This window comes from Mustela nivalis, assembly GCF_964662115.1.
Source record: "Mustela nivalis genome assembly, chromosome: 13".
NCBI lineage: Eukaryota > Metazoa > Chordata > Mammalia > Carnivora > Mustelidae > Mustela > Mustela nivalis.
Window position 1 is genome coordinate 92453807 of NC_139032.1, and position 13763 is coordinate 92467569.

A 13763-nucleotide genomic window follows, 5' to 3' on the forward strand; every position below is an offset into this window, starting at 1 on the left:
TGCCAGTGACATCCATGAGCCGCCTAGGGCTTCCCCTGGTCCTGGGAGCACAGAGCTGCCTCCCAGAGGAGCGTTCCAGGCCCCAGATGGGCCCCGGAGATCCGGGACGGGGGAGCCCGCTGCCCCCGCGTCCTGACGGAGAGGTCTCCTTTAGCCCTTCTGCAGCCATAGCCCGTCCCGCTGGTGTCCCCCAACCCACGGCGCGCCCTCCCTGGGCCCACGGGCAGGTGTCCCACCGAGCCCACCCGCCGGCGGAGAGCTGGCCAGGGACGGCTGGGGCAGACAGGGCCGGGAGCTCAGGCCGGAGAGGAGGGGCCACGGCTGGGCAGAGGGGAATGGGCCGGGCTACAGCCAGGGAAACAGACCTCTGCACGCAACCCTAGTCTTCACTTCCTGCGGAAGGAGAAAAGGTGCCTTGTGTACTAGTCCGAAGGGCACGTCATGATTTTGAGTGACTTAGGACCCCCGGGCTCTTCCCTCAGCCCTGCCTGCGGCCTGGGTCCCTGGGGTGTCCCCATTCCTCAGTGACACACAGGACTTAGGACCCTGGAGGATGCCTGCGACCACCCCCAGCCCTTGTCCCAGCCCTGTCATTGGAGGGCAGGTGTCCCTCTCCCCACTCCTGAGAGGCTGTGGTGTGGGTCCCAGCAGGCCCCGTGGCCGAACGTGGTTCTCTGCAGGGCCAGTGCAGCTGCGGGCGGAGCGTTGCCACAGCTGCCCAGGACACCCCCACGACGGCCCCCAGCCCCACAGCTTCTCTGTGAGCTGGTGAGAGCAGGTGTCCTGTCCAGCAGGACGTCCAACCCCACGTTCTGGGCGGCACGAGTACCAGCCTGTCCCTAGGAGCGGCCAGTGCTGTGGGAACCTCCCCATTCTGGCCTAGACAGGCAGAAACCCTGTAAAGTGGGAAAGGCTTGGACCCTGGGGCCAAGGACACAGCTGGGGCCAGCTGCCCCAGGCTCCTCCGGTCCCCAGGCGGGGGCTGCCCGGTGCTGGTACCTGACGCCAGGGGACCACCTCCCAGTTCCTGCCGCTGCTTGCGTCCCGGTCCCCCGCGGAGGCTCAGTCTGCCATTTCTCAGCCAAGCCCCCCAGCAGGTCCGCGGGTGCTGCCGCCATGGGACAGGCAGGGCAGGCGTGGGGGAGGGCCACGGGTTGTGTCCCCGTCCCCCGAGGTGGGGCCAGTGGACATCGTTGAGCCCAGCTGAGCCACGCGTGGTGTTTGAGGGGACTCTGGGTCCGGGACCCCGTGGGCTCACGTCACTCTGCTTGCGTCCCGGGCGGCAAGGTGGACAGGACAGGACTGTGTCTGGACGGACTGAGACTGGCCTGCTGCTGGGGAGCCCTCCCCAGCCTCTGGGGCTCCCTTCCAGGGAGAGTAGCCCCCCAGAAGGGACGGCCGGCAAGGCCAAGCGACCCTTTGGGGCCCCACGTCTGCACCTGAGCCTGCTGGGTGCTTGACCTTCATGGTGGGGACCCGCCAGGGCAGCAGGGGCAGAAGGGACATTTGGACAGCTCTGGGAGAGGGCAGATGTGGACTCCAGCCACCGTGGGACCAGCCTGGGCGCAGAGAGTGTGGGCACCGGCGGGGCCGCCAGACGGCAAGCTGGGTCCCCTCGTCTGAAGACAGGTGCTGTCGCCCCCCTGTTGGACTCATTTCTTTATGACATCATTTTCTCTCTCTATTAACGTGTAAATCTCACTTTGTTGGGGTTTTTAAACCCTCTTTAAGTTCCCACTTATGAGGCGTCAGCGCGTTCACCCTTGTGCAGCCGTCCTCCTGTCCGGCCCCAGAACTCGTCCGTCTTCCCGGGCTGGACTCTGTCCCTGTAAACCCTGCGCCCGGCGCCCCCGCCACACGTCTGTGTCCGACTCCTCCGGCCTCCTGGGTGTCTCCGCTCACGACACACAACCGGTCCGTCCGCGCCGGGCTGACCGCACTCGGCACCGCGTCCTCCAGCTCCGCCCACGCGGCCGCGGGGCCGGGATCCCCTCTTTAAGGGGGAGTCACGGTCCGAGGTGTGGCCGGCCGCGTCCTGCTCACCCGTGGGCCTGTCGGTAGCCGCTCGGGCCGCTCCGGTCCCTCGGCTCTTGTGAACACGAGAGTTCACATGCCCCTCCGCGACCTTTGAGAGGACAGAGGTGGAGGCAGAGTGTGAAGCCGACACCACACTCCGCGCAGAGCCCGGCTCCGTCCCACGCCTCTGAGATCCTGTCCTGAGCCGAAACACAGTCGGACACTTAACCGCCGGAGCCCCACGTGCTCCTGCTGCTCTCCGAGATTTTGCTCTATTCCTGTCCTGTGTTTTAATTCTGTGTTTTCCACCCGCAAGACGTGTTGAGGGTGACGCAGACCACGGTCCCCAGAGCCTGTGGTGCCCGCGTGGGGCCCTGCTCTGCTGTCCCTCCTGCTCAGTCCTGCCCCGTGTCTGTGTTTTACTGCACACGTGCTGGTGACTACTTCAGGTTTTGTCTGAAAAGTCCTTACTTAGACCTTATTTCTAAAATACGAACTGAGGGGGCACCTGGGGGCTCCTTTGGTGCCGCGTCTGCCTTCAGCTCAGGTCGCGGTCTCGGGGTCCCGGGATGGAGCCCCTGGTTCGGTTCGGTTCGGACTCCCTGCTCGGCGGGGTCTGCCTCTCCCGCGGGCACCCCCCCCCCCCGCTTGTGCTCTCTTTCTCTCTCAAGTAAATAATCTCCACAAAAACAAAAATACAGTCTGGGCTCAGATCTGAAGTCCCGGGGACGGACATGACTTCCCCTGCTGCTCTGAAGAGTTGGGACCACGCGGACACCTGTGTAAACACAGCCCCGTGTGATGCAGAACATTCCAGCATCCCAGAGAGCTCCTGCGCGACCACGTGCAACCGGCCCCCTGCACCTCTGCCCCGGCAGCCACGGGTCGGATTCCATCTCCGAGGAGGAGTTGGGCCTGATGAGGGATCGCACAGTGCGCTCTCTCGCGTCCCCTCCGGGCCACCTACCCCAGGCCACTCCCAGGTCAGGCGATGGCCAAGGGCACTTCTCCTTCTTGCTTTTCTCAGCAGGCCCAGCATGGATTCATGACCTGGATTCAGGACCCTGAGATCAAGACCTGAGCTGAGATCAAAGTCAGGACTCAAGTGACTGAGCCCCCAGGCGCCCCCATTCAGGTCCTGACGCGCCCGCCCCGCTCGCAGGTTCTGCCGGGGGAGAAAGCCGCGCCGCCGAGAGAGGCCAGGGCGGGGCGCCGGGGGCTCTGTGGGCCGAGGGCCTGACTCTTGGCTTCGGCGTGGGGCACGATCTCAGGGTGGTGAGGTGGAGCCCCGCATCGGGGTCCGGGCTCAGCGGGGCGTGCGCCGCGCCCTCTGCTCCTGCCTCCGGCTCGGCTCTTCCGCTCTGCTCTCAGACGAACAAATCTAAATCCTTTAAAAAAAGGGGGTGGCCTATAAGGAAAACCCTAAAGGAAGTGCTTCAGGGCTGGATGAAGGGCCCAGACCGAGGCCGGAGTCCCAGCGGCCGGCCACCAGCAGGCGGGTCCCCTGAGGCTCAGCCCTGGCCCGGAGAACAGCCACCACGTGGAGGGCATTGAACGTATCGACTCAGAGTGCGTCCATGCACTTTGCCAAATTGAAGCTGTAATATTGGCCACAGCCGCTAACATATGTACGTGCCCCTACACGTGCACACACACACGTGCACACACACACGTGCCCCCACAATGCCCCACATTAATAGAAGTGAAATGATGAATTGATGAAAACCAAAAGAGGCATCAAGAAGGTGAGAACAGGGGCGCCCGGGCGGCTCAGTGGGTGAAGCGTCTGCCTTCGGCTCAGGTCATGATCCAGGGTCCTGGGATGGAGCCCCGCATCGGGCTCTCTGCTTGGCGGGAGGCCTGCTTCTCCCTCTCCTGCTCTCCCTGCTCGTGTTCCCCCTCTCGCTGTCTCTCTCTGTCAAATAAATAAAATCTTAAAAAAAAAAGAAAGAAAGAAAGAAAGAAATCCCGGGTTATTTCATAATAAAGTAGGTTGAACCCATCAAGAACCTACGAGATTTCTAAATTCGTGTGCGACAATAATCCGGCCGTGGAGTAACCGCAGCAGAAACGGAAGCACGAGGCGGGAGACAGCGCGGCCGTCGCTGCGGGAGAGGCCCACACGCCTCCCTTAGTAAACAGCAGTCCGCTCCGGGGGCCTGAGTGCGGGTGGGCACGGGGGCCCAGGCCCAGCCACAGGGCAAGGCTCGGGGGGCATCACGGAGCAGAGAGCTTGGGAGCCGGGCAGCAGGGATGGGGGCCGTGTGGCGGGAAGCCCAGGCTGGGCTCGTCGTCCCAGAACACTGGCCCAGGACAGGGCGGCCGTGGGTCCTGGGAGAGTTGCTGGCTGGACCGGGCAGCTAGCCCCGGCTCTGGGCCCTGTGCCTGCTGGGGCAAGTCTCTTGATCCTGCCCAGGAGCCCTGGTATCATCTGGGCCTGCTGTGCCTGGAGCAGCCCCCCAGGGTCTTCCGGAACGACCTGTTTCCTGGAGGAGGAAGGGAGGGAGTAGGTGGACGGGGGGGGGGGGGGGGGTCCGTGTACAGTGTGGGATCCGAGTGGGCGCCGGGGGGCCCGCACCTGTGGGTGCAGAGCTGGCTGGAGTCCTTCCCACCCCGCTTCCGCCTGTCTAGGCCCCGAGGTCTTGTGCCTGCTCTCGGCCCTGCACCCCCCCACTGTGAGTGACTTGGGTCCCCTCATGGGCGCCCCCGTGCGCGTGCCCACATAGTGTAGGAGATGCTCCCACACGCGGGATCGTGAGTGCTGCCTGGGGCACGCCGTTGGGGTGCGGCAGGCTGGTGCCGGGGAAGCAGGCCTTTGGGAGAAATCCTTTGTTCATCCTGGCGTGTGGGGAAGAATGGGACCTCCTTCCGGGGTGTCCACGTTTCTGTGTGTCTGGGACACCTCTGCTGGGAAGACAGGGGGGTGCAGCTTGGGGGGGCGCTCTGTGAGGGGGCAAGTTCCCAGGAACAGGGGCTGGAGGAGGCCTCCAGGACCAAGCTGCCCCCTCCACGGGGCCCTCTGACAGGCAGTGGGGCCGAAGGGGTTAGAGCCCAGCTTGGAGGGGAAATTCAGTGCTGGCGGGCCACACGCCCCCAGCCCGCCCCCACATGAGCTGACTGGGAGCTGCGGGAAGGCACAGACCCTGGGAGTGTGAGGGTCTCACCAGCCTTCCCTGCCCAGCACCCAGAGCGCCCGCATGGTCACACCCCTTCCTTCCTCAGGACTGGGCCCGAGTGCCCGCGGCCAGCACTCTGTCTGCACCGTCCCGGGCTGGGTGCCAGCGGGTCCAGCATCACCCGCTCCCCGCGGTCTCCCGGAGGACCCAGGGGTCTTCTCCAGGCGGCCGTCCGGAGACCACGTCTGATGTCCCCCCGGCAGACTGGAAATGGGAGTGGGGCTTGGGAAGGGGAGCTGTTGGTTCTGTCTCCCTGGGAACATCCTGGGGACACTGTGACCCGAGGAACATAAGTGGGGGTCTGACCGCACACCCGCCTTCCCTGGTGAGCTAACTAAGGTTCCTAGGCTATTGGGGGTGGCACTGAAACACCATCTCTACCACATGTAGGCACACGGGCACCCACACACACGTGTGTACACGCAACACATGCATACATGTTACACATGTGCACATACACACGGATACACATGCACACACGCGTGCACATAGGCACATGTGCAGACACATGCCCCGGCACACGTGGGCACACGTGGGCACACGGGCACACACGCACAGATACCCACATGCACACGGGCACACGCGGGCGCACACAGGAGCACATCCCACCCCTCTGTTCTGAAACATCTCTTCTGCGTCTCGTCTGGAAGCTCCCCCCGTGGGACGTGCAGCCTGTATCAGGCAGGAATGCTCTGGCAGGAAGCTGTTTTGTTTTGAAGGAAGTTATTTTATTTCTTGGGTCAGTGTGGATTAACTGGGAGTTGGGTTTTTTCCACTCTCTCAGCTGCCAGCCCTCTGAGACCCTGGGCAGCCGATGTCCCTGGAGCATCTGTGCACGTCAGCCGGGTTCCCTGGCTCTGTCCCCACTGAGGAGGGCCATAAGCTGCTCCTGGGGCTGGTGGCTGGGGAGCTGGGGGGAGGCCTGGGGCTGTCCCTGGGAGCGGACTCCCCTCCTGGGGTTCAGGGTGGAGGATACGGCGCCCTGCCCCTGGGGTCTTCACCCGCATCTGTGGGGCCTGCTTTGGGCCTCACCTCCCAGAAAGCCCTCAGGGACTGAGGGGCAGCTGGTGAATGGGGCCCTTGAGCATGGCGTCCACCCTTCTCTGGTCCCCACTGGCCTCGAGGGGCCAGCGCTGGAAGACGCTGCAGGGCTGCTCCGGTTGCAGGGGGCTGCCCCAGTGTGGGGCCACGGGCGCCCAGGAGGGTCCCGCTGGGAGCCATCTGGGGATGGCCAAGTCCGTGCGCTCTCAGGGCTGCAGGGCGGGGCGGAGAGGGGCCGGGACAGAGCCTGGGCACGGGCACAGGAGGGGAGGGTGCAGCCCTCTCCCTCGTGGCCGGGTGCTGGTTTGCAGGGCTCAGAGCCCTGACCCCGCAGACCTCTTTACTTCCGGGGGGGTGCGTACAGTGAGGCAAGGGCACAGCACCCCCCCACCGAGGTAGAGGCTGGGGACTGAGTCTGGGAGGAGGTAAGGAGAAACCTCGTCTGGGCAGAGATGAAGGTCTCCCTCCACCTGGGCCGGGAGAGGTGCCGGCCCTGCTGTCCTCACACGGGGACCATGACCTTGAAGCCGTGGTCTGCCTTCACCTCCTAAGTGCTGGGAGGACATCGTGACCTTCCCGTTGGCCGCCCCATGGGTGCTGGGGATGGGCAGAGCCCACGCTGCCCTGGGAAGCCCGGGAGCCGCCTCCCCGCAGCCCTGACGACCAGCGAGAGCTGGAGGCTGCGGAGGCTGTCCTGGGCCTGACACCGACAGGTGACCGTGGCCGCAGCTGGCCTCTCTCCGTAGTGTCCGCCCTGGGCCGCGGAAACAGCGGGAGACCGTTCGAGGGCTTGGCACGAGCCTGGGTCTGGGCCTGTGGGGCCTCACCCGCAAGGCACCCATCCCCCGGCCTGCGGGGCACGTGAGGCTGCCGCCTTCCAGAACCCTCTCCTCACGAGCCCCTCAGCAGCTGCCCACCCAGCGTGATGTGATTCGCCCCTTCCCAGATCCGAGGAGAAGCCCAACGACCCCGCCTCCTCCCCACCCGGCAAAGCTCTTCCCCTGGTCTGGCCAGACTCGGGCAGGACGGCTGCCCCACACGTGCCCCTCAGGGTGTCCACGCCCCCTTCCAGATCCTTCCAGACAGTGGCGTGACAAGGCGCAGCACTGCGGGAGACCTGGAGCAGAGCCCCCGGGCCCAGACCGCAGCCCCGCCAGCCCCGCCCCGCCGGTCCCGGGCTCCGTCTGGGCAGTGCGGCCTCTAGTCCCACTTGCCTCCCAGCCTCACCCCTCCCAACCCGTCCCAAGCGCTCTTCTGGCTCTGGGCTCATCCAAGGCTGAACCTCCCTGCCCCGTGGCCAGGCGAAGTCCCAGGCACGGCCGTCCTGGCCGCTCTGGGACAGCTGGGCTCCGCGACCGGCGCTCCCACACGGGAAAGGACAAGCCTCTGTCTGGGAGTGGGCACAGCCTGTGCCCTCCTAGTCCAGAAGCCAGACTCCAGGACACGCCGCCTGTGACCTCCCTTCCTCTGACCAGCGGCCAGCCTCCCCTGGGGCCCTTCATGGTTCCGGCAGCCCCTTCCCTGTCCTCATTCTTCCCCGTCTGCAACCTCAGCTCTCCTGGCTCCGGCCCGGGGCACAGCCACCGTGCGGCCCCGCCCCTGCAGCCACAGCCCGCGCCGCCTCCTTTCCACCTCTCACTCCCTTCCTGCGCCCGCTCAGCCAAGACAGCGGACATTCCCAGCCTCCTGACCCCCGGCCCCTGCAGACCCACCACCGCCCTCTCTAACTCTGGGGCTGGGAGGCCCCCCACAGTGTCCCTTCTCTTTGCCACTAGAGCAGGCCCGACCTGGGTCCCTTGGCCCCAGGACATTCCTTCCCACGTGCCCCCCAGGACAGCCAGTCCTCGCCCCAGGCCCACCTCCGCCCCGGGGTGGGAGCCCAGCTGGCCCCTGGACAGGGCAGGGGTGTGCAGACGCGAGATCTCCAGCAGAACCTGGCCAGAAGCCAGGACACCCCCTTGGGAGGGCAGGTGCGTGGAAGGGGAGGCAGGGTCAGCCCTGGCGATGGCCGTGTCCTGCCCACCCGCTGGAGACCGCGGCCAGAGTAACTTCCAGGCCCGAGACCTGAGGCTGTCAGACGGGGCTGCTGCTTTCCTTCGAGCGAGTCTCTTCCCACTGCCCAACAAGGCCTTGCTGTGCCCTGTCCCCCGAGGCGCTTCTGTCCCCACACTCCTCCCCCAACAGAAATGAACGCTTGGTGCCAGGAGGAGCCAGCTCGCCTGCCCGGTGACCCGCGGGGTGGGCGAGGGCGGCAGGCCAGGCCACAGCTGCCTCCCAGAGCACAGGTTCTAGCCCGGGTGGGAGTGGGGCGTCCTCGCCTCTCACTTAACCCTGAGGCCCCTCGCCTGGAGGGCCGGCCGCGGTCCTGGGCTCTCGGGACCGACAGAGCCACCGTGGATGGCCAGGACCCCGGGGAGCAGGGTCATGCAGGCCCCTGGAGGGCCTCCCCGGGTGCCGTGATGGGCGCCCATGCCCAGGGTGCCCGCTGCCCGGCCCCACAGAGCCCAGAGCTCCCCAGGCCTTCCGGGTGACTGCCCTGGTGCTGGGCCTGCTCGGAACTCTGGTCGCCTCCCCGTGGAGTCACCTTGGGCCCCCAGGGAAAGGCAGGGGCTCCCACCTCAGGGGCCGGCTTAAGCCAAAGACCAAGGACTCGAGCCCTGGGCCGTAGCAGCAGCTCTCCTCTGTTGGGACCAGGAACCCCTGTGGACGCTGGGACCAGCCTGACGCGGCCCCGTGATAGAGCCAAGAAATCTTCCAGAATCAGGAGACTGCACTGGGTCCCTGAATGAGCAAGGCTCTGCCCAAAACTGTCCTTCGGCCTTCTGGGTGTTTGCGAAGAGGGACGCCCAGGGGAGCTGACGGGGACCCAGGAGGGCCTCTTTGTTAACCCGCCCAAGGCCCTCTCCCCCAGCCCTCACACAGGTGATGGGCAGGCTCCGGCCCCCACCACTACTGCCTCGCTGGACCCTTCTGGAAGCCATCTGCCCTGGTGCTGAGTGTCACAGCTATGGGGGGCGGGGGTGTGTGGAGCACGGCGGCAGCCGGACCCCTTCCCGGGGCAGCCCCCAGCGCTGGCTTCCTGCTGGCCCGGAATGGCCTCAGCTTACCCTGACCATCTTTTGGCGGGGTCTGGAAACGAGGCACAGCCTCACCCAGGGTCCCCACGGGACAGCCACCCTTCCATGTAAGGTCAAGACAGGACTCAGGGGCCCCACATGAGGTTGACTCTGGATTTCTGCCCAGACCATGCAGGCCGCACTTCTCCTGCACGGCTCCTGTCCTGGCCCCTCTCTGTCCCTGGCCCCTCTCTGCGGACTCCTGGTAACCTGGCAGCTATCTCTCCCAGCGTGGCCGTGGAGGCTGGGCTGGCCTGGGAGTCAGAGAGGGGAGGGACAGAGAGCATTCCTGGCCGGGGAGGAGCTCTGAGCTGGACCCTGCCCCCCCCTCCCTCTTTGGGTCCTGGTGCCCGACCCAGAGGCACTAACCACGCTACCCCCAGCTCTCTGCTTTAGGCAGGTGCTGGCTCCTGGCCACCTGCCCTAGGTGGCCTTCGGTCCCAGTACGGCCCAGAGATGCCACAGATGGCATCTGGGGAGATCTCCCGGGAAGGGGATAAGGCCTTGGGGGATTCTCTCTAGCAGCTTCTCCTTGAGCCAGAGCACGGCCTCTTCCAGACTTAAACCCTCTGAGAACCCAACAGCCAGCCTCCTCGACACTTCCCAAAGCAAGAGCATCTTGCGGGCGGTGAGCCCCGGGGCAGCGTGGCAGGGTGGCCACCGCTGCTCAGCAGCTCAGGGCCCCCCTCAAGGCCCCTTCTCACAGACTGGGGGGAGCTGACTGCCAAGCAGAAGGTGGGTGGGGTCCACAGGTCCCTGTGAGGTCCTTGTTTGAGGCCAGAGGACACTGTGAGCCGCAGGTCAGTGAGAAGTCACCAGGGCGCCTGGACAGCCTCAGCCCTGGAGAGCCATCTGTGGCCCACCCCCTGCCCCCGAAGAATGAGGTCAAGCCTAGGCCCTGGCCGCCAGCTTGTATCCGACCTGGCAGACCAGAGGCAGAGCAATGGCCTTGAGGACCTCTCCAAGATGAGGCCAACTCCTGACAACCCCGTGTCCCAAAGCCACTGCCGTCAGAGCATCCTCCTGCCCCAGCTGTCCTCAGGCAGGAGACCGTCCTCAGCCCCGCGCCTGGGCTGCAGGGCCCCGGGGGTGCTCAGCCTCGTCTCTGTGTCCTGAGCGAGCTGGGTGCTGCAGTGGGCCTGGCAGGGGCCCCCGAGAGACCATCCCCCGTGCCACGGGCTCACGAACGCACACTGTCAGCCACGCCCACCCTGTCCCTCTGAGACCCGCCAAGCCACACATGGTCTCCAGGAGGGGCCTCCCCAGCACCAGCGTCCAGCACGGACGAACCCCCCATCCCCCATCCCCATGTCAGCTGAGCAGGGGCCCCCCCGGTGCAGCAGAGACGGCCAGCTCAGAGCTGCTGACCACACAGGGCTCAGCTCCGAGCGCAGTGAACGGGGGCGGGGGGAATGCAGGAGTGCAGGGGAGTCCTGTGACTGCGGAGGAGGCAGGGACGCGGCTCGCGGCTCCTGGACGCCCCCTCCCCCTCCCAGATCTCCATCACACACCCGGACCCCCACAGCCCGGGAGTCCCGGCCCCCCCGCCTCCTCTACCTGCCGGCCCAACAGACCCTGTGGCACCTGTTTCCTGAGCCCCGAAATTGTCCCTCAGGCCCTTGGGTTGGGGCAAGCCCAGGCCTCCACCGCCCCTCCCTCTGCTCAGGGTCACCTTGAGGAAAGAACGGGTGAGGGCCTGGAGGGGCCCCTGTGGGAGGTCCGGAGCAGAGGGCAGGGAGGGGCCTGAGGCCCTCCGCACAGATGGGGAAGCTGAGGCTCAGGAAGGTGGCCACCAGCCAGGATCCCCCTGTCCCTGCCCAACCAGGTCACCCTGCTCCTTTAGCTGTCTGCTGAGCTGCCCCAGCAGGAGCTGCTGGGTGGCCTGCAGGGTCTCCTGGAGGAGAACCCCCCCCCCCCCGGAGTCCTGACCCCACTCTCAGAGACCCCAGACAAGAGCGGCCACCCGGCCCGGCCCCAGGGGCCTCCATGAGAGGGGGTGTGAGGTCAGGCCGCGTCCTCCACCGTATTTACGGAAGGCCACCTGGGCCATAGGGGGCCCGAGCAACCGAGGCCCAGGCTCAGGCCTCTGGACCACGCCCACCCCGGCAGCACTCCCGGGCCCACTGCTCGTGGCCGTCTGGGGGAGAAGGGGCATGGGGGGGACCACTGGCCTGCGGCTTCCCACCAGGGAAATGGCGGGGGAGGACGCGGTCCCCGACGCTGGGTCTGAGGACGGGACACAGGGGCTCCCGGGAGCCACTCTGTCCTCAGGAGGACCTCGTCCCACCAGGATTTGTGGGACCCCCGGGGGTCTGGTCACAAGGGCCCTTCCTGGCAGGTTAGCCCAGCCTTCCCGGGCGAGAGCTGCTCAGGCCCGTGTCTCCAGGGTCCTGCGTCCTGGGCCACCTCTTCCCCCCGACTCTGGGTCCCACCGCCCTGGGGCAACTTATTGCCTCAGCCCAGGCGTAGACTCGCCACTGGCGGAGATGTCCTTGTCTCAGGGCAGCCTGGGCTGCTAAGGGACCTGCAGCCCGGCCACACAGAGAGCCACAGACCTCCCTAAGGCCAAAGGGCTGCCAGCCCAGTGCCCACCTGGGGCTGCAGGCTTGTCCCCCAGGCCTTCCTCCGAAGTCCTCTTCCTGCCCCTGTCCCATCCTGGAGGGAACTCCCAGGCCGAGTCCTAGGACAGCCTAGGGGCACTGCAGAGTCTTGGGGTCAGCACCCCAAATCCTGCCTGTTCTGACGGACTGTTGTCCCACAGCCCAGTCTGTGGATGGCACCCGAGGAGCCGGGGTGGAGGTGGGAGTCTTAGGCCAGCCTCTGCCCCCTCCCCTGCACCGCCGCCCCTCCCCTGCACCGCCGACCCCCTCCCCTGCACCGCCGCCCCCTCCCCCACACTCCCATTTCCCTCCCAGGTGTCTCCTCTCCTCCTCACCCCACCTCTGCTCAGAGCCCCCTGCCAGCTCAGGAACCCACCCAGCTGCCCCCCAAGGCTGCCCAGCTGAGGGGCCCTAGGGTGCTCCAGTCTGCACCCACCCCACGCCCCCAGGGAGGGCACCTCCCATCCCTGGCCTGGATGTCAGGGCAGCAGCACAAAGGTGCGGGGAGGGGGGAGAGGCTCCAGACCCGCGGTTGCCCAGCCCCCTCCACCCGGCAGCCCACTCTCAACCCTTCCACAGAACTGCCGCACTTGCTTTTCCAGGATTTCTGAGATCCCAGCCTCCCAAGGGGAGACTAGGCCAGTCCCACCAGGACAGGCTCAGCCCCTCACCCCGGCAATGGCCCCAGGGCCAGAAGCTGGTGGGGACTGCGGTACAGATGTCCCCACCCTGCTAGGACCCCTGGTCCTGGTACCCGCCCTCCTGCCCTCACAAGGTGGGTGGCCGTGCTCATGCTGGTCCCATTCAGGGAGCTGACCTGACCCCACGCTTCCCCCTTGATCACTTCTGAACAGCCTTGGGGCCGGTCCAAAGCCAGAGGCCAGGGCTGCCAAGAATCCAGCTTCTGGGCAGAAGCCCTGGGATGGGGGTCTGCACCCCCCCGAATGGGCTGGGCCTGTGTCTGCAGATGACCAGCCCCTGTGCCCCCCCCCCACAGCCACTCTTCCCCCTGCCTCATTTCCCCTCCCAGGGCCAGGGCCCTGCCTCCTCGCCTCCCCCAAGACGCTCTCCTGCTCACAGTGGCCAGAGCTGCCCTGCGCTGAGCCCCCGCCGGCCTGGGATGACTTGGGGCCGAAGCAGAAGGACAGGGTCACCTGTGAGGGCTCAATAGGGCGCAGGACCTCAGAGACAGCCTGTCCACCCAGGGAGGCCTCTGCGGACAGCGAGACACCATCTCTGTGCGCAGCGGTTAACAGCCTGAGTCCCCCGTGGCACTCACGGCCGGACTGCCCGGCAGGACCAGTGTAACTGTAAGCTCACACAGAGTGGCTTGTGCCCCAGGCTGGGGGGCCCCAGGCTGAGAAGGGTACCCAGGGGGACCCCAGCCACAGCCCCAGCAGCCAGCTGAGGGGGAAGCTGTCCCCAGCACGCCTGGTTACCCACTTGGTTACCTTGGTTACTGCGGCCCAACTGGGCTGTCACCATCCAGCCCACTGGGCCTTTCAGAACCAAACTCATACAATGCAAGTCCCCCCCCCTGCTCCCAGGGTCCCTGGGCAGTGAGAGAGAATGATGGGAGGTCTTGTGGGAGGGGTCCCAGCCCCAGGTCAGACATGCTCAGAGGTCCCAGGCAAGACAGTGCCAAGACATGTGCTCCCTACCCCCATCCGGGCTGCTGGGCGGCATCTCTGGGACTGGAGAGAGGACCAGCCTCACAGGAGCCTCTGCCCTCGCTCAGCGGCAGGTGGCAGAGCCCAGGCCGTGGTCAGAGCCTCTTACATAAGCAGCCCTGCGGGGGGCGAGGCTGCAGCTGG